We start from the raw sequence: 20,407 nt of genomic DNA, 5'->3' as shown, positions 1-20,407 counted from the left end.
CTAACCCCGCAAAGTCTGGAGCCCCCCTAGTAGGGCCCCAGGCCGTGTTTTGTCAGCAACCGAGCTCCTGCGGCAGGGCTGTGACTCAGCCTGAGAACTGAGGTGATCCCCTGAGCCAATCCCAGTACCTGCTGCGTTCAGCCCAAATCGGAAGAGGGGAAATAACCTAATGACTCTCGCTAGAGGAGGAAGGAGCCAAACCTGGGCTCAGTAGCACAGCATCCTAGATTCCAGACTCAGTTTTACAATCCAGGAAGTGGGTGGAGGTGCTGGTTAAAGCAGGTCCTTTGAGGGCTGGAAAGGAACTTGTTAAGTTCTTGGTGTGATATTGACTAGATTTTCAATTCTAAAAGCCAGTACTACTAGGAGCGGGAATTCTGTAATTCCCAGTGCCTCTGTGGCTGCAGCTAGCTCCCTGGTCCCTCAAAGCAGGTGTCCATTATGAAGAGACAGCAGGTACGCCATGCTGAAAATTGCTCTTTTGCTAAGCATGGGACCTCAGGTGTTCCCCCACCACACTTGCTGCCAGTGACAGTAGCTGTTAAGTCCTTAGGTTCTGTCTTCCAGACAGAATGCTACACGGCCCACAGGTCTGACCCAGCATGTCTGGGCAGGTGTCGACAGAAGGTGAGCGGCCCTCTGCATGAGCTCCGCACAACCACCAAAGGCGGACCACAGGTCAGCTCTGCAAAATCATAGCAGAAAGCCTTGCAGAGCCACTGGATGCTGTCCCAGAAGGACAGAGTACTAACGCCTAGGGTTTCTGGCAATGGGAAGCTCTTCGGAGTCTAAGGCTAGCCCTTAATAGAGGACCCCCATCTTTAAAGTACCCAAAGGAGACACAGTAGGCCGGCTCTTTGAGACAATGGGCCTCTGGAGAAATTAGAATTTTTCCCTAGGACTCCTCCCACTCAGGGAGAAGACAATGGCTGAATGAAGCCTAGAAGCCTCCTGGAAGAAGATGCTAGTCTCCCAGGAAGAGGTTCCCCGTACACCCATACACCACCCTGATGAGGCCACAGTGAATGTGTCTCCTTTCTCTGCTTTTCCCCATCCCCCGTCTGTCTAACTGGCCCGTAGAAGGCACGAGGCAGAGCCCCATTTGTCACGGAGTTAGGACTAGCAGAGCCAGGCTCAGGTGACAGCTCCAGGTGACACAATGAGGCATCTTCATCCTGGGACGCATGGGCATTTCCCTCCTGGGATCCTCAGAAGCAAGGCTGGAACCTCTGGCCACCTGTACCACTTCACTGAGGGGAGGGAGGACAACAGGACCTGGCAATGGGAAAACCCAGCAGAAACAGGATACAGCCCATGGCACTGTGGCTGGGCCTGGGAGGATTTCTGGGAAGAGGATATAAATGGTCCTTGGTTCCGAAGGCGGAGGAAGAGGAAGGTAATCCAGGAATGGCAAGGGGGCGGGAACAAAAGCATCAGGGAAGGCAGATTAATTAAGATCACCATCTTAATTAGGGTGATGCTCCAGGAGGGCAAAGGGTGGTGTCGCAGACATATAAGGGAAACGGCTAGCTGGCAGCAAGCAGGCATCTTAGAGCCTGTGTTACTCCAATCCATCCCCCAACACAGCAGGAGGTAAACAGCACCCAGGCTCCCCAGGGATCCAGGCCAACAACAGTGCCAACACACGCAGCAGCCTCGGGCATTGCCCACACCCACACTGTGGCCATGTTCCCGAGTCATCTCTGGAATGAGCTACCACTGCCCAGAGCCTCACTCCCCAGTCAGCACAGTGGCCTGTGGTGTGGTAGGTTCCTGGACTACGTGAGGGTACCTGTCCTTAAGTAGGGGTCACCTGTTCAATGTCACTACAATCACCAGGAATGACCACTGATGGAGGGTTTGGGCAGTCCAGTCTCCAGGTGAAAGCATTCATCCCAGTTTGGAGTCCTGAGTTCCTCTAGGCAAATCCAGGCCAGATGGCGGAGTTAAGGGCAAGGGACAACCAACAGCATATGCAGAGAACCTGAGGTACATCAGGGCCGGCAGAGGCTGGCCTCGGGTGCGCAGGGACAGTCATAGCTACTGCGTAAGGTGTCTCTCCCTCAGAGAAAGCAAGAACGGGACCACCCTCACAGCCGTTTGTTTCCACTGTGGTCATCTGGGAGAGATTCATAGTGAACCAGGCTAGACCGGAAGGACAACACAGGAAAGCGGAAGTGCCAAGGTACAGAGGGAGGTGGACAGACGTCAACATCGGCCTAGACTGGAGGAATGAGTTCTATTATTCCGGAATAATGGACGCTGCTCTGGGAAACTACTGACAGCTTCACCACTTGCTGCTAGGAACAAACAAAAATTGTCTCTGTCCCCAGTCAGCCCTAAGTCACCTGTGACCTTGTCCGGCCAGTGGGAGGGCACCAGTCCTGTGAGTCATGTGTCCCAAGTCTCACATTGCTCAGCTAAGAAACTAGCTGCCCAGAAAGGATGGAGACAAGGGCAGAGACCCGGAGAAACCTTAAGAGTTCAGTGTGTGGGATGAGTACGGTCTGGGGAACCCACCGCTCTGTGCAACTTACATAAGTCAATTCTTCAAAAAGTCAAAACTTAAAAGCTGAAAGAGTCTCCCTGTATATGGAGTGACTTGTCAACAGACATAAACCAATGGCAGCTGTGGCTAGTATTTAGAGGTTATTTACAAGTCAACCCCAGTCCTAGACGCTGTCTACCACATTTCTTTTTTAACAAGCCCTATAGAGTAGATACCATTTGCTGTCCCAGAGGAATAAAGGAAGTAAGGCACCAAGAAGTGGCTGAAGCCACACAGCCAGTTAACAGTCACATGGCCAGTTAGTAGAAACTAGACTTCATGGTATATACTTTTCCATCTGAGCCTAGACCTTCCCCTTAAGAGTCTCTTCAGCCCCAGTGCTCCCTGGTCAATGGAATAATTCCATGTCTTCTTTTCCAGGGCAGGCCTGAAATCTGATAATGCAGGATAGCTGATATGTGACCGCCAAAGGGGTCGTGACCCACAAGTTGAGAACAGCTGGTCTACAATTTCCCATGAAAAATAAGTAACCTGGGTGGATACACATTATTTAGGACCTAAAATTTTGTGGGCCTGAGTCCCAGCCCAGCCCATCCATGGTGCAGGCACCGCTGGACCTCAACCCCCTTGGCTATCCATCGTGAGTGACCCAGCCTCAGCTCAGCACATTGGTGCAATCAGAGGAGTTCCTGTGCTTGGCCACAGACCAAGTAAAATTCTTGTCACTGGACCAGCCTTAGTTCTCACTCAGCATTCACAGAGACATATTGTTGATAATGATTGACAAGTATTTAAGAAAGAATGTTTACTGTTCATCTTGCCAAACTGTCACTCAGGACATCCCAGCAGATAACAATACTCCGACACAGTGACTTGGCGCCAACAAGGTGGGAATCCGTTAAGAAAGTGACCTTCTCCCCATGATGTCCATGGGAGGAGGTTTTAAGACCAGACCCATCCATACCTTCTATAGAGGGTCACCAAGCAAGTCGGTGGTACCTCCGGGGCAGACTTTTGGGGCCCAGCTCAGTCACTCATCTGGGCTTGCCAGGCCCAGGGCCGATGTCTCAATGGCCTCTGCTCTGTGATCAGCCTATGCATTGAGCTCACAGCCTGGGAAGAGTGGGGAACATCTCACCTCTTGGGAGGAACAGCCCTGGGTCGTGTTGAATTTGCTCTGGTTGCTTCCGATCACTGGCACAACCAGGGGAAAGGACTTTCCAACTCTTGTACATTAAAGTTAACCCCAGATCCACGGGGAAGAACAAGATATTCTGATAGATGCGTGACCTGAAGTAGCACCCAGAAGTCGGGGGCTCACGAATCTCTCTCCAGACAGAGGCCCGCTCTCTCCACACTTCTTGCTGCTTCTAGATCTCTATGACCCTGAATTCCAGCTATCAATGTGCTCTGAACCCTATCAATTTTAACACCGAAAAGCTGTTCTACATCTTTTTCTCTTTGGGCGTTGATTCATTTGCTTTTATGCTTTGATACATGGTTTCACTCTACAGCCTAAGCTATACAGAAACTCACCTCAAACTCACAGCATTCCTCCTGCCTCAGTTTCCCAAGTGCTGGAATTACAGTCACGTGCCACAATGCAAGACTCCAACTCATTATATTCATGTTAGCATTGAATATCTTTCTATTCTGTTTACATTTTTTAAAAACAGGATCTGATTTGGCTGTCCTGGGAACTCACTATGTAGACCAGGCTGGCCACAGACTCACAGAGATCCTCCTGCCTGCCTCTCATGTTCGGAGAATAAAAGCATGCATGACCACACCCAGCTTCTATTCTGCTTACTTTTATCCTGAGGTTTTGTTTAAATTGGATTTCCTGTTCTCCACATCAAGAAGCATTTTCTTTTAATCCAATCTGACAACTCCTGCATTTTAATGTGATGGTTAACTCTAATAGGCAACCTGAGTTCAGAAACACCTAGACAGCTAGTAAAACCTTCCTTTGGTTTGGTTTGGTTTGGTTTGGTTTGGTTTGGTTTTTTCCTTTCTGGGTGCATCCGTGTGGGTGTTTCTGAGAGACAATGACATCTAAGTCAATGGATCAAGAAAGGATGATTTTCCATCACTGGGGGCAGTCACCATCCCTCTGCTGGAGGTCTGGATAGAACACTGTCTTGGTCAGGGTTACTGTGTAATGAAATGCTGTGGTCAGAAGTGACTTGGGGAGGAAAGGGTTTATTTGGCTTTAACGTCCAGATCATAGTCCATCACTGAAGGAAGCCAGGACAGGAACTCAAGAAGAGCAAGAACCTGGAGGCAGGAGATGATAATTCAAAAGGCCATGGAGGGGTGCTGCTTACTGGCTTGCTTCCTGTGGCTTGCTCAGCCTGCTTTCTTATAGAACCCAGGACCACCAACCTAGGGATGGTACCACCCACAATGGGCTGGGCCCTCCTCCATCAATCACTAAGAAAATGCCCTACAGCCCAATCTCATGGTGACATTTTCTCACCTGAGGCTCCCTCCTCTCCAATGACTACAGCTCAATCTACCACCTTTGGACATAGGAACTGCAGGCTTCCCTAGTTTTACCCCCAAATTGAGCAATCCCATTGACTACTGGGTCCTCTGCTTTCAGACTGAAGACTTATCAGCATCCAGTGATCCAGTTCCCACCTGCCTCATCTTCCCCACACTGCCTAAGTTCTATGGACTCCATTTCTCAGGAGAACACTGACGGTCTCTGGACTCTCATTTCACATCACTGGTGGCACGGTCGCTCCTGAAGAATCGCTATTTTAGGGCCTGGAGAGACGGTTCAGGACACTGAACACTGGCTACTCTTGCAGAGGACCCAGGTTTGGTTTCCAGCACCCACATGCTGGCTAACAACCTTCTGTAACTCCAGCTCTAGGGGATCTGACAACCTCTTCTGGCCTCTGTGGGTACCAGGTATGCAAATGGTGCATGGACATACACACAGGAAAAAACTCACACACAATTTTTTTAAGAATAATTATTTTAACAGGGCATGTTGGCACACACCTTGTACTGGCTGGTTTTGTGTGTCAACTTGACACAGGCTGGAGTTGTCACAGAGAAAGGAACTTCAGTTGGGGAGGTGCCCTCATGAGATCCAGCTGTGGGGCATTTTCTCAATTAGTGATCAAGGGGGGGGGGCCCCTTGTGGGTGGTGCTATCCCTGGGCTGGTATTCTTGGGTTCTATAAGAGAGCAGGCTGAGCAAGCCAGGGGGAGCAAGTCAGTGAGAGACATCCCTCCATGGCTTCTGCATCAGCTCCTGCTTCCTGTCCTGCGTGAGTTCCAGTCCTGACTTCCTTTAGTGATGAACAGCAGTGTGGAAGTGTAAGCTGAATAAACCCTTTCCTCCCCAACTTTCTTCTTGGTCATGATGTTTGTACAGGAATAAAAACCCTGACTAAGACACACCTTTAATTATAGCACCTGGGAAGCAGAGGCAGACAGAGCTGAGTTCAAGGCCAGCCTGGTCTACAGAGTGGGTTCCAGGACAGTCAGGTCTACACAGAGAAACCTTGTTATTCTCTTGGCGTGTTTGTCTACTATCCTACCATCTCTGACAATCCTCTCTGCTCATCCTATGGTTTGAGTACGAAATGGCTTTCATGGATTGGTGCGTTGTGTTATCTTTGGGGCATAGAACCTAGCCATGTGGACACACACCAGTAGGAGCACTAACGTGAGGACTGTATTTCTACCTGTTTCCTGTTCCACTATCTCTTTCCTGGTGCTGCAGAACTGTAGCAAGTGACCTCTCCATGCCTCCACGCCCACCAACTGCCCCCCCTCCCAAGCATGCCTTTCCCACTGCAGTGGACTGGACCCTTTGGGACCATGGACCAAAGAATATTTCTCCCCTCCCTTCAGTCGCTTCTGCTAGGTGTTCAGTCACAGCAGACGCAATCACTGAATGATTTCTTCCCAGGTTGCAATATGATACGCCTGCTTCTTTGCACGTCCCGTGTTTTTGCAAGGACATTTTTGCCTTGTGGGTGGCTGGGTTTTGTTACGTTCCTTTAAGCTTTCTTGGGCTTTGCTCTAAGATGCAGGTAAGACACTTGAGCTTCACTGAATCCTTCTGAGGTGTGACTTAGAGCCTGGCTTCTGAAAATCTGGCATAACCCATGCATGAGGATCCATCTGTCACTACTGCTGTAGAACTCCCTTCCTGGTCCTCTGCCCAAAGCTCTGCATGGGAGGGAATCCTCCCACCCTGCATGGCTGCTTCGTTTACCAGTGAACACCATTTCATTCATTAAGAGCTGAGGCACAACCATACAGGCTAATTTTTGGAAATCAAACTGTAATCTCTGAAAAGTTATAGTCACAGTGACTGGGGCTGGGACCTGCCTCTGAAAGAGCTTTTGTTTCATGTATCTTGGTAAAGGGCTCAGTTCCTTTCCACGGGGACCTTCCCCATAGGGTGGCTTGAGCTGACATAGCTTTGGCTTTCCCCAGAGTGGTGCACCTAAGAGAGGGCAAGGTGGAAGTCAGAATACCTTTCACGGCCTAGTTGCTTGCTAAAGTCACACCTGCCACCCTCCCTGTCCCCACATTCTGTTCCTGAGAACCACATGAGTAGGTAAATCCAGCCACACTTAGGGGAAAGTAGGATCAGACCCCTCACATTGAAGGAAAAATCACCACCAACCCAGATTACTCCAGGCCTAGATCATCTCTGGAAACTGTTACAACCAGAAGAAGCCCCTTTTTCAGTTTCAACCAATCACGAGCCAGACTGAGGCTTAGTCAGAGCAAAGGAGGCCCTCTGCCTACCTCTCTCATGGGCTGCATCCTCTCTGCACGCTGCCCTGCAAATTCTAACACCCCCAACTCCAAACTCTCCTTTTCTTGGGAAGCCCTTGGGCACCATGTAGGCCATCTTCCACACGGAGCTTGGACACTTGTGCTTTTTTAAAGGTTGTATGTGTTTTGTGGCGGCACATGTTTGTAAGTTCCCAAGGAGGCCAGAGGAGGTCATTAGGTCCATTGTAGCTGGGATGCTGAGCCACCCAACACAGGTGCTAGGAATCAAACTCTAACCTCTGGCACGGCAGCAAGTCTGCTGAAGTCTCTTTGCTTCCCCGCTCCCTCATCACAGCCTCCACTAACTGCTATTTCAAACATCTGCCTCCTTCTCTGGCTGTTCAAGGCAGTGGTCTACGTTTTTCCCTGTTGCTCCATCAGTTGGCACCATCAGTACCATAAGTGGCCATCCCTGGCAGCTACAGTGACCTCCAGAATGAAGCAATAGAGGGAGAGTCACGTTCTTCCCTTCAGGCAAATGGTGCCTTCTGTTCTCCCTGGCCCACTTCTAGGCCAACAGCCCATCTCACCAGAAGATGTCTACATTGCTGCCTTAGAAATGATCCTTTGGGATATAGACTTTAGAGCATATTGTATACATCTGACTCTACAGGCTTCTCCCTCCTAGCCCTCCTTTCAGCCTCATGAGTCCTGCCTCCCTGCCTGTTAACTATTAGGAAAGACATGTGTGCCAGTCAGTCAGAACAGGTGCTAGCCACAGCAGGGCAGAGAGGCCTGCAAGGTTGCAGAGCAGGTTGAAAGAAACATCATCAGGGCCATGATCCACTCTCAGGGGAGGGGGGGGGACTTAGAGCAATGCTAAACCGGCATTTCTAAGGTTTAATTGTTGCCAAGGTTGTATCAAATATACTAGGTCAATTGACTCGTTTTTCTGTTGGGTTAAGACAGGGTCTCATACAAGGTAAGATAGCCTCAAGCTTGCTGTGTAGCCAAGGCACCGACCACTATAGCGATCTTTATACAATGTCGGAGAGCAAGCCCAAGGCTTTATGCACGTGAGAGGAGAATTCTACCAACTCAGATACTTCCCCAGCCCCTAGGTGGAGTCACTCTAGAGCAGAGGCTGGAGAGATGGCTCAGCAAGTTATGAGCTGCCCTTCCCAGCAGATCCTAGGAACTCATCTGGCTTCTGTGGACATAGGAAAAAAAATTACTTGGAATTTATTTTTTAGTCACCATGGAGAGAAGTATCTGCTGTCCACTAGACATTTATGCCTCCTCCAAATTCATACACTGACACAATTTCCCGTGGCACCAGGAGGCAGGGCCTTCAGGAAGTGAATAGGGCTTAGCTAAACTCAAGGGTGGATGAAAGCTCTTAGGAGACCAGAGGAAGCCAGCCCTCCCCAGAACTGTACCCTGCTGCTCCCTCATCTTGAACCTCCAGCCTCTGGAGAAATGAATTGCTGTTGCTGGTTTTCTTTCTCAAGGCCTGGAAGGACTTAGCAGTTTATTAAGCAGATAGGAAAAGCTCATTTAAATAAATAACTAAATAAATAAATAGTCCCAGGTAGCTCTGATCTGCAAAGCCAACCTATCCAGAAGGCATTGCTGAGGTCATTTAGTCCTTCCTCAGAGCAGGTCAACAAGCCAGGCAACCAGAGCAGTGGCCTTGGATGGCGCCCAGTGAGCCATCCAGCAGCCGGTCAGCAGTGATAAGGCATCCAAGTTACTGGGAGGTGCTTCAGTGCATCGACCTTTGCACCACTTAAGATAAAAATCTTCAAAGGCCAGGGACAGAATCATTCATTATCTCTAAAGAAGCAACAAGGAAACTAGAGAGCTGAGGTTTGCCAACAAATGATAAGAGTTTCAAAGTTGCCTGTGTAAGTGGCAGCTGCCGGCTTGCCACCTGGACACCTGTCATGGTTGACCCAGATCCTGCTTTTCCCCATCCCACGGGATTTGCTGTGTGCCAGGCCCACAGGAGAGACTCAGCAGACTTAATCGACAACCCACGAGGTGACTGCATAAGGTTGGTTCAGCAGAGGAAAGGGTAAGAAGACTTCAGGCAGCTTCCTGGATTTAAACACACTCCTTTGTACATAGAAAGGCAACATGAAATTTTACATAAAGCACAGCATTAACATCATATACAAATAACACTCCATATATTTAAAAGGAGAGTCAAAATGCTAGGCAAACACTTTTCTCGGCCTCTGGCCCTAGTCACTGCCACCACCCCTCAGTTTTGTGAATGGAGCTGCATAGAGGAAGCTCCGTGTTCCAACCTTCCTCTATGCTTGTGCACTAAGGGAAAGAGGATGGCCGTCCCTGTTTTTCATGGAGCATTTATAGCAGCTGCTTATAAATTCTTTCCATAGCTCCTTGAGAGGCATGTGTGTGTGTGTGTGTGTGTGTGTGTGTATCATGTGTGCATTGTGCGTGTGTGCGTGCATGTGTGCGTGTGTGCATGCATGTGTGCATGCGTGTCACATCAAGTGCAGGAACATGCATGCAGAAGCCAGTGGTCAACATTAGGTATTCAGAGAAAGACAGAGAGAGAGAGAGAGACAGACAGACAAGCAGACAGGGGCTGAAACTTATTCTTACACTACCCTCTTTAAATTAATGGGCAGACACAGTGTCTTTTGCCCACACAGAATTGTCGAATACTGTTTAGGAAACAACCAAAGATTTAACCAAATCAGAAAAGATGGCCTTATGTCTCTGCCCTGCCTTTCATCAGCTGTGTGACTTCAGCCAAGGTGTGCCTGAATTTCAATTTGATCATACCTTTACAAAGAGATTTCCCATAGCCTCCTGCATTGTTATTTTTGATAAAATGGAACTTGGAGTTCTTACATGTCTCCCTAAGGAGGGTCACACAGGCTATGCCCTCCCACTCATTGGAAAGAAGGCGCAGCTAGGGAATGACACAACAGCCCAGTTCCAGTGGTGAGGAAGAATCCTGATCTGTGCTTTTGCAAGCCAGCCCCCTCATAGGTGAATGTGTGTGTGCATGTGTGTATGTATGTGCATGTATGTGCATGCATGTGTCCATTCTTGTGTGTGTGTGCATGTATGTGCATGCATGTGTCCATTCTTGTGTGTATGTGTGTGCATGTATATGCATGTATGTGTCCATTCTTGTGTATGTGTGTGTGCATGTATGTGCATGTATGTGTCCATTCTTGTATGTGTATGTGTGTGCATGTATGTGCATGCATATGTCCATTCTTGTATGTGTATGTGTGTGCATGTATGTGCATGCATGTGTCCATTCTTGTGTATGTGTGTGTGCATGTATGTGCATGCATGTGTCCATTCTTGTGTGTGTGTGCATGTGTGACTTATCTATACACATATTTATTGCTACATTAAGCCCAGAGTCATCTGAGCAGCAGCTCCCTGGAAATACAGCAAGATAGAGGCAATCTATTTATTGTGATTTTTCTTGGGAATAAAACTAAACAGAGTTAAAAGGGCAGCTTTGCCAAGCTTCAGAAAGGCGGTAGACTCACAGGGAGCCTGCCCAGATGACCCTGAGTGACTGTGGAGCTGAAAGAAGGTGGGTAAGAGTTCTGGTGGAGAACTTGAGGCTGGGGAGTGAAGTCTTTGGGATGAAGCAGAAGATCTGAATGTCACCGTCACTCCCCTACTTTTGTGCATGGGCATCTGTCTTCCCTACTGTTCTAGTGCTGTGATGAGACACCATGACCAAGGCAAAAAGGAAGCATTTAGATGGAGGCTTGCTTGCAGTTTGAGGGTTAGTCCATTGTAATTATGGTGGGGAGCACGACAGCAGGCATGGTGCTGGAGCAGTAGCTGAGAGCTTGCATCTGATCCACAAGTTGGAGGCAGAGGCACAGAGATTGACAGGGCCTGGTATGGGCTTTTGAAATCTCAAAACACACTTTCAAGTGACACACCTCCTCCAACAAGGCCATACCTCCTAATCCTTCCTCAAGAGTTTATCAGGTAGGAACCAGACATTTAGATACATAAGCCTACCAGGGCCATTCTCATTCAAACTACAGTAGGGTCAGCTTTCCTTCCCAGGGCATGCTGAAGAATGTATTAAAGAGGCCTGCAAGGTTGAGCTTGGCTCCTGTATGCAATACACATGCACACACACATACACACACACACACACAGACACACACACACACACACAGAGAGAGAGAGAGAGAGAGAGAGAGAGAGAGAGAGAGAGAGAGAGAGAGAGAATGGCCTTTCTGGTTGTTGTCTTGTAAACTCTTTTGAAATGCAAGGTCTGTACAAGCACAGTAATGACTTGTCTTTTGTATTTTGTGATTTCTTTGAATATATAAATTCCCTTAAAAGTTATGCTTCACTGAAATATTTTTTACAATAAAACACAGTTCCTGTTTTCTACTGCTAATGCAGAACACTTGGTAAAGCAAAGGAACTCAAAGGGTCACAGTTTTGGAAAATTGGAAGCAAGATCTATTCAGAGTCCAGTGAGGGCCTCCTTGGCTGGGTCACAACATGGCAAAGGACCAGAAAGAAGTATGGGCATGCAAACATGGGGCAGTCTTGCTTTATGACAGTCCATCCCCATTAGTATTAACTCTTCCAAGTCAACCAGCCTCAATCTCTTCCTGGGGTGGTGCTTCCCATGACCTAAGGACCTCTAACTAGGCCCTACAGGAAATCCTTTGGGTTCTAAACTATGCAAGGGTGGAAAAGAGAAAGAAAAGAAAGAAAGAAAGAAAGAAAGAAAGAAAGAAAGAAAGAAAGAAAGAAAGAAAGAAAGAAAGAAAGAAAGAAAGAAAGAAAGAAAGAAAGAAAGAAAGAAAGAAAGAGAAAGAAGAAACTGAACTCCATAAAACTCCAAAGGAAACCAACTAACAGCATGAATTTGAGATCTCTAATGGGCTATTGAGCATCTAGGGATGGCTCTGTGAATAAAAGTGCTTGATATTCAAGCAAAAGGACCTGAGTTCAAATCCCCAGTAAATTCATGTAAAAAGCCAAGCATGTCTGTACCAACTATACCCCCAACTCTACTGTCGGGAGATCAGGGACAGAGTTGCTCTCTGTGGCTTCCTAGCTGCCAGCCTAGCTGCAGATTCAGTAGGGAATACCCTATAGACTGATAGACCAAGGCACCCAGCATCTCCTCTGGTTTCTAGTGCACACGCAGGCACCTACACTGTTGCGTGCAAGTTCATATGTGTACACACACACACACACACATCAACACACATAAAGTAAATCAACAGAGCCCCTGAAGCCTCGTTACCCTCCACCCTTCCTGGCCTCATGTACCTTAGTTGCCTGAAGAAAGTCTCTTCTCCTGGGGAACTGCTTGTGAGGATCCCATTTGTCTTCCATCCGTTTCACAGGAAGGTCCCTGCTTGTGACTCTTTAGGACCCCAAGGGATTGTTCTTTTTTTTCTCACCGTTCTGTAGGTGTCAGTCTACTAGGCCAACCCTCTGTGGTAGTGATTAGGGTAGGCATGACTGGCTCCCCGAGTCTCCCTCTTCCTGTTCTTTCCTCCCCATCCTCCCTCCCCCAGTTTCCCCCCCACCACCACCACTTATTGTCTTCTCTCCTCCAGCTTTCTTTCATGACCATTCCCTGCTAAGGCTCCAGGCTCATTGGTGGGTGTCAGGATTGTGATGTCATGACTGGGGGCGGGGTGACATCGCCATCTGATGGAGCTTAGAAGAGAGGGGTGGATGAGGACCCAAGCAAATGCTTAGAGACCAGTTTCAGATTCAGCACAGAGCCTGGGCAATGCTAGAGGCAGATGGATGGCTCCTGACCCTTCTTGCAATCACAGAACCCATATTCCAGGAAGTGGCACCCAACAAAAAGAAGCTGTCAAAGGAAGAAAGGATCACTTCCGCTTTTCTTTACAGAGCATGGGGAATTAATGTTGTTTACTAAGACTCTTATTGAGATTCTTCTGAGAGATGTTGTGTGGGACCAAAAAAATAAAATAAAATCGATTTTAGGAAATTGTAGCTACATGTGAGGTCTCAGACATGGCTACAGCAGAAGATGGGAAGGTAACTCGGTCAGTGACTAGCTTGCCTTGCAAGCTTGAAAGCTGGAGTTGAAGACCCAATAGTTTGTAATCTCAGAATGGGGCGGCTGAGGCAGGAGGAGCCCTGCTGCTCACTGGCCGAGTAAGGCTGGCCTAATGGGTGAGCTCCAAGACAACCAAAGAGGCTGCCTCAAAGGAGATAGTCTTCCTGAAGATGACATCTGAGGTTGTCATCACACTCACACACACACACACACACACACACACACACAAATACCTAAAACAGAAAGGGGAGCTGCAGAATCACAGGACACAAGTGCTACATTACTTACTGCCTAGCTCACTACAAACAAAAGTTTTTCAATGGCTGTTGAAGGTAGAAAGTTATTAAAGAAAAAATGAGTTTTTTTAGGTGGTGACAGTGCCACCACACAAGTGTCAGGACGCCGCCAGGGTGTCACTCTAGCTTCCCAGGCTTTCTCTGAGAGTCAAGGTACACCTTGACTCCTTCCTTCCTGTCATTTTGTGGAGACCTAGGATCAAAGCTCATGATCAAAAATAGAAAGTGCTGGTAGAAAGTGCTCTACCACAGATATGAAGGTGAGTCCTGGAAACCTAGGGCACAGCCTGACTATGCCCAGAGTCTGACTGTGTGCAGACTGTGCCGTCCTACGTGGCTTCTGGTTGGTACTCCTGAACCATGAAAAGACAGCAGCATTTGGAAGACCAGGTCTTACAGGGAGGACTTGTTTCTCCTCTGTTGCTCCCTGGTACTTTGTCTGGGTGGCTCTACAGGTCATGCAGCACTGTTTAGAGTCAGGCAGAAGGGTGTAGAAATCACCGGGAATTCTCTGGATTATTTGTTGGCTTGTCCATATGGGATAGCCCCTCTTAGTAAGTCATGTGTAAATCTAGCACCTTGAGCTGTCCTCTAAGAGAATGAGATTGAACCTAAAACATCTGTGAAGAATTCCTACTGAGCACTAAACTCTTCTACAATAACTGCAGTGTGATGGCCTTTTATACCAAAACTTGGGATTCAAATTATTCATCTCTATCTGAAGTTATAGTTCTTTCACATTTTATTGGTTCTTTGTGAATTATACATCACGTACCCCAATACCACTCATCTCCCCATCCCTCCATATCTGCCTCCAACTCTTGTAACCTCCCCCCCACACACACACACACACATACAAAGCAGGAGGGCTGACTCTCCTGCACTCTCTCCCTTGGGCTAGCTCCAGTGCTGCCTGAGGCAAGGGCCAGAGATCTCCAGAGGTAATGGGCGGCCCCCTCCGCAGCCCCCATCTCACCCCCCCCACACACACACACACACACCCACACACACAGTATACAAACTGTTCCACATCTCTGTCTCATCTCTCCACCACACACTTGCTCATCACAGTGGCACCTGCCCCCACCCACTGCTGCCATGTCTCCCGGTGTCTTCCCTGTGTGTGTAAGAAGTTACAATTCTTATCCTCAATGGTGTAAACTAGTTTCTTGAGACCAGAGACGTTCCCTTAATTCAGCATCATCTTCGAACCACAAGAATAAGACCCCATAGTTCTGTGTTTTCCAAACCCTGATCTTGTGCTACAGATCTTTGACAGTCTGATACAAGGGAAGTAATGTTTTGATTTGGCTTGGTTTGGTTTGGTTTGGTTTGGTTTGGTTTGGTTTGGCTTGGTTTGGTTGAAACACGGTTACCTAGCCCAGGCTGGCCTCAAATTTACTATGTATCAAGGGCTTGCCTTGAAAGCCTAAACTTGATAGTAGCCAAAAGACCAAGGATGGTAGCCTTGAAGATCTGATTCGCCTGCTTTTACCTCCTGAATGATGAAACTCTAGAACTACATACTGCAACTGCACACTGTAGCTTTTTGATGGTCCTCTCCTGAGGTTGGATCACACTCACTGCATGGCCACGACAATACAGTCACTTGAGGATGCGGGCTCACCTGTTTGGAAGAGTGTGGCGCCGTCTGAAAAGGGACCTTAAGTCATACTCTAAGCAAAATGGTCAAACTTATCAACCTACAGAGGAAAATCCAGCGTGGGGATAGGAAATGGAGAAATGGTGCCCTAATGTTAAGGCTGGTGTACAAGACACAGATGGTGTTGGTTAAGAAAATCTGAAAGACCTGGAAGTGCGGATTTGTGGTCACTTCTTTTAACTAAGGAGTTGGGACCAAGCCACGAGATCTATCTCTCTTGTGTCGGGAGGCTTCCAGTGTCCTCACTGGGAAGAGACCAAAAGAAACTTGCTGGCCAGATTCCTTTAATGCTCCTTACCTGGCCTGACTCAGTGAACTAGCATGCTCTCTTACTCTCTGTCTCTTTCTGTCTCTCTGTCTGTCTCTCTCTATGTATCTCTCTCCATCTATCTGTCTCCCTTTATCTCTGTCTGACTCAGTTTCTCTCTGTCTCTTCTCTCTCTCTCTCTCTCCCTGCCTTCTGAAGTGAACTGCTGTGTGTTTTGCCAATGGAGTCTGAGAAGTCCGTAGGGACTGCCTTGCTCCTCATCTGAGGAGATCACAGGTGGGCCTGGAGATGGCAAATGGAGAAGCGCCAGCTTCTGGACGCTGCTATGACTCCACCTTCCTGGGCCTCTGTGGTCTGTAGTGCCTTTCCTCTCCTCCATCCCCATCAGGGATGATCTAGACATGGAGAAGCCCCACACTGGGTGTTTATGAAGAGGGGACCTCAGTTTCACCCCATGAGTCACGAGGTGGGCAAGAAAACTTGCTTGGAAAGTTCAGAATTTCACAGAGTTTGCCCTTGAGTCAGACCCCATATTCCCACCTGTGGGATGCTCAAGACCCCACCGGGAAAAGTGACGGCCAGATCACTGCACTGAATCTGTCCTGGGAGCCAGCCCATTCTGTTTTGTTTTATTTTGCACCCTTTCCCCAAAAGTGAACAATAACCAACGAAAAACCAAAAGAGCTCAGATCTTTCTAAAGCCTAGTGTGTCCTGACAAGAGTGAGCCAGCAGAACAGAACAGGGTTCCAGTTTGTTCTCTTACATTCCCAGGTCATATCACCTGAGGACCCCAAGCCTCCCACTAGAAAGCAACAATGCACAGAATCGTCTGTTCCTTCCTCCTCTGACCAACCAACCATGTCAATCAGAGCTTCTTCAGCTTCCTCTCATGACTGTGCTGTGACCCTGAGTAACATGTATATACAATAGATGTATAACTCAGACAATGTCTGCTAGTAACTCCGAAAGAAATTACTTAATATAGTTCTTTGAGGGCTGAAGAGATGGCTCAGAGGTTAAGAGCACTGGCTGTTCTTGCAAAGCACTTGGATTCAGTCCCTGGCACGCACATGGTAACTCGCAGTTATCTAAATCCAGTTCCAGAGGCTCAGACACCTTCATGGGCACTGCATGCATATGGTACACATTTAAATATAAGCACTCATGTACATAAGATTAAAATAAGTAAATCTTCAAAATAATAGTTTGATACATATAATTTTATAATTAAAGACAGGAGCAAATTTGCATACTAATGAGAAGTATGTGCTTGCTTGGCTAATACAATCTGAAGACATGCTAATTTGATACTTTAAATGCTAAGGACTGATGGTAGAAAAATATCGAAAATCTTTTGTTTTCTGTAATTAAGCTGTTATGGTTCTAATAACATGGCAGCAGAAAAATTTGTTACATACAGTAAAAAAAAAAAAACATTGCAATTCCTAAGACAATAGTCCTGAGCCTGAGCCAAGGTGTTCAGGCCTCAACGGTTGAACCCACAGAGACATGTGTGCAAAGCACATACATTGTATATGCATATCCAGGGCTGCAGTGATGTCACACGAGGCCAGGAACACCTGGATTCATTACAGTTGATGTTTTAATTTCTGGAGGTCAAAAGAAAGTTGAGAAACCTTCATCAAGTTTTTTGTGACTGGCTCCCACGTTCAGATATCACAGTTAGGACCCACAGCTTAAGCTTTGATGTCTGTGTCTGTGCTAGGACGTCTCAAGATGACCACAGTGTCTTTATACCCTCACCACGTGTACACGTGTTCTCCCCAGCAATGGTCAACTTGAAGGGTATCACTAACCATCCCTAACCACCTAAAGGGCTGTTAGGATCACTTCAGAAGAAGGAATTAGCATGAAGTCCTTATATTATAGGATAGATAACACCCCATCCAATACACTCTCCTATCACCTCTCTGAGTCACTAACACAAGGAATGGTCTAGCCTAGGAGGGTTTGAGGATGCCCTTGGAATGCCCCCCACCACTTTGAATTCTCCTCTCTTATATTCATTTTGTCAAGTCTACTGTGTCACTGTGTGAACCAGCTAAGTCACCGCTTCACTCTGATTCGGTCAAGAGACCCAGGCTACCCAGCTCCGTGAGAGCACTCGGCTCAGAAAGATACGTCTGTACATCGTCACCAAGCATCTGACCAATCAAAAGCCAGCCACTACAACCTTGGCAGTGGTGCCACTTCCCCTCTGGCTCTGGGTTCAAGCCTCCTTGAGTCATTTTGATTCTTCACATTTGTGAATCCCTTCTGCCATAGTGCCTCTGTCCATGATGAACCCTTGGACCATCAATTATATTGGTAAACGATCATGTATTTGTCCTTGGCAAAAGCAGACCCAGGGGATGAGGGGGCTCCCCCTCCTAGTCTCAGACTCAGCATGCTTATAGCAAGATATCCTGTTCTGGGAACAGGTCCCCTGGTCCTGAAATGGGGAGGTAGGGGACCAGCTGAGGGTGCTAAAAAAGCATTGCACTCTTGAGAACAGCTGGAAGGTATAGTATTTCCAACTGAGGTCAGCCGCCATGTTTATCCTGGGGTAGAAAACCAACCAAGCAACAAACAAACAAACATGCCTGCAGTGGGAACCAGAGGCTGGAAGCTCACCCACAGAAAGACGGCTCTACTCTGCCTAGGAATTTCCAATTTGGACACCCTTCATAACTTCAACACTCCATCCCCAAGTCATCTCCGCTGCATGCCCTAAGCCTGCTGATTTGATGACATCTTCTCTTTAATCTGTTCCTTCTGTCTGTCTAAGGCTTGCTGTTTGTTTCTTTACTTTTGCTCACTTTGTACTTAAAATTTTCCCTCATTCAAAGCCAAAAGCATGGCTAGGGTGGACCATTCTCTATTCAGAACAGCCTAGGGGGTGGGGAGGAAGGATCTCCCCTGTCTCACCTTCAGCCACACTATAAGTATCACTACCTCCACAGCCAGCAAACTATGTCAGTTCTGTCAGAAACACTCGATGTGCTGCCCAATAGGACTCCAAATGCAATGTTCTATTTGTACGCATGACTGTTAGGAATCACTCTCCAATACTCCAATAGGTAGCTACAGCAAGAGGACTATTGATTTGTTTTTTTTTTGGTTTTTTTTTGTTTTGTTTTTTTTTTTTTTTTTTTTTTACACGTATCTAAACTGGGCATGACACTCAACTCTCAACAAATATTTTCTAAATGAATGACTAGTTAAGATATCATGAAGTGTCATGCCTGATTACAGATAGGCTTGTTATAATTACAAATAGAGCTGTGATAAAATATACACTCATCACACTAAAAATAAATAAATGAGCCCTGCCACGGTATAGAAGGTGTCACCATCCTTGTCAGAGAGCATCCTGATGCTTACAACATGCAGAGCCCAGTAGCAAGTAAGTACATAGGACACAACTCTCCCCTCAAGGAAGTTAAGACCCAACCCAACAACAGATCCCAGACCTCTGGGAAGAGACAGCAAGGAGTTGTCCAAACTAAGGTGCTCCCTGGGGTGGAAAAGGAAATGGTTATGTGGAGAGCTATAAACAGAAGAAGACTGATCTGTTACTACAGTGTGGCCACTGACTGACAAATGAGGCAATTCCAACCCTAGAAGCCAGTGAATAGAAAATGAAAGCTCTATGCTTTATGGTTATATGAAAGTTAAATACGTCATGGTTGTAATGGACTGTGCAGGTGCCTGTTGATATCAACACCCCACACATACACAAACTGATATTTAAAACAAACAAGGAAAAAAACAGCAATTGGCTCTGAGATAAGAGAGCATGAATATCACCAGATACCAGAGGGGATTCCACTCAAAATTCCTGGTAAGGAGAAAACCATAGAGCAGGAAGCACATCAACAGGACAGACCAACATGCCCTATGTTCCCTTTGCTTCAAAAGTTGTGTCTTAGGGTTACTATTGCTGTGATAAAACACCATCACCAAAGCAACTTGGAGAGGAAAGGGTTTATTTCACTCACAGTTCCATCATCAAAAGCAGCCAAGACAGGAACTGAAGCAAGCAAGGAACCTGGAGGCAGGAGCTGATGCAGAGGCCATGGAGGGGTACTGCTTACTAGCTTGCTCCCCATGGCTTGCTCATCCTGCTTTCTATTAGATCCCAGGACCAGGGATAGATGGCCCCACACACAATGGGCTGGGTTCTCCTCCAGCAGTCACTAAGAAAATACCTTAACAGGCTTGCCTACAGCTAGATCTTATGAAGGCATTTTCTCATCTGAGGCTCCCTCCTCTCTGATGACTCTAGCCTATGTCAGGTTGACATAAAACTAGCCAGCATGAGACTCAAGTTTTTAAAATGTAAAAACTCAATATTGGGAACAGGAGGGCCCTTTTCACCTGTTTGCTGGTTTTATGTCTGTTGCTGTGATAAAATACCCTGACGAAAGCAACCTAGAAGGGAAAATGTTTGCTTTAGCTCACAGTTTCTGGTGGTGAGTCACTGTGGGGAAGTCAAGGCAGGAACAAATAGTCACATCCACAGTCAAGAACATAGAATGAAGACGTGCATGCTTAGTACCCAGCTCGCTTCCTCTATTCCTACACAGGCCAGGGCCCCTAACTAGGGAATGGTGCCACCCACAGTGGACTGGGACTTTCCACATCAATCAACACTAGTCATCAAATGCCCCACAGACACGCCCAAAGGCCAACCTAAACTAGACAACCTCTCACTGAGACTCTCTTCCAGGTGATTCTGGGTCCTGTCAAGTTGACAAGGTAACCGTCACTAATGAAACAGAGACTTAATCAGATGTGGATGCAAACAGATAGTGAGGTAAACAACCCCATT

Source organism: Apodemus sylvaticus, chromosome 6 (assembly GCF_947179515.1).
Source record: "Apodemus sylvaticus chromosome 6, mApoSyl1.1, whole genome shotgun sequence".
In the NCBI taxonomy this organism is placed as follows: domain Eukaryota; kingdom Metazoa; phylum Chordata; class Mammalia; order Rodentia; family Muridae; genus Apodemus; species Apodemus sylvaticus.
Note: the sequence above shows the minus strand (reverse complement) of the source record.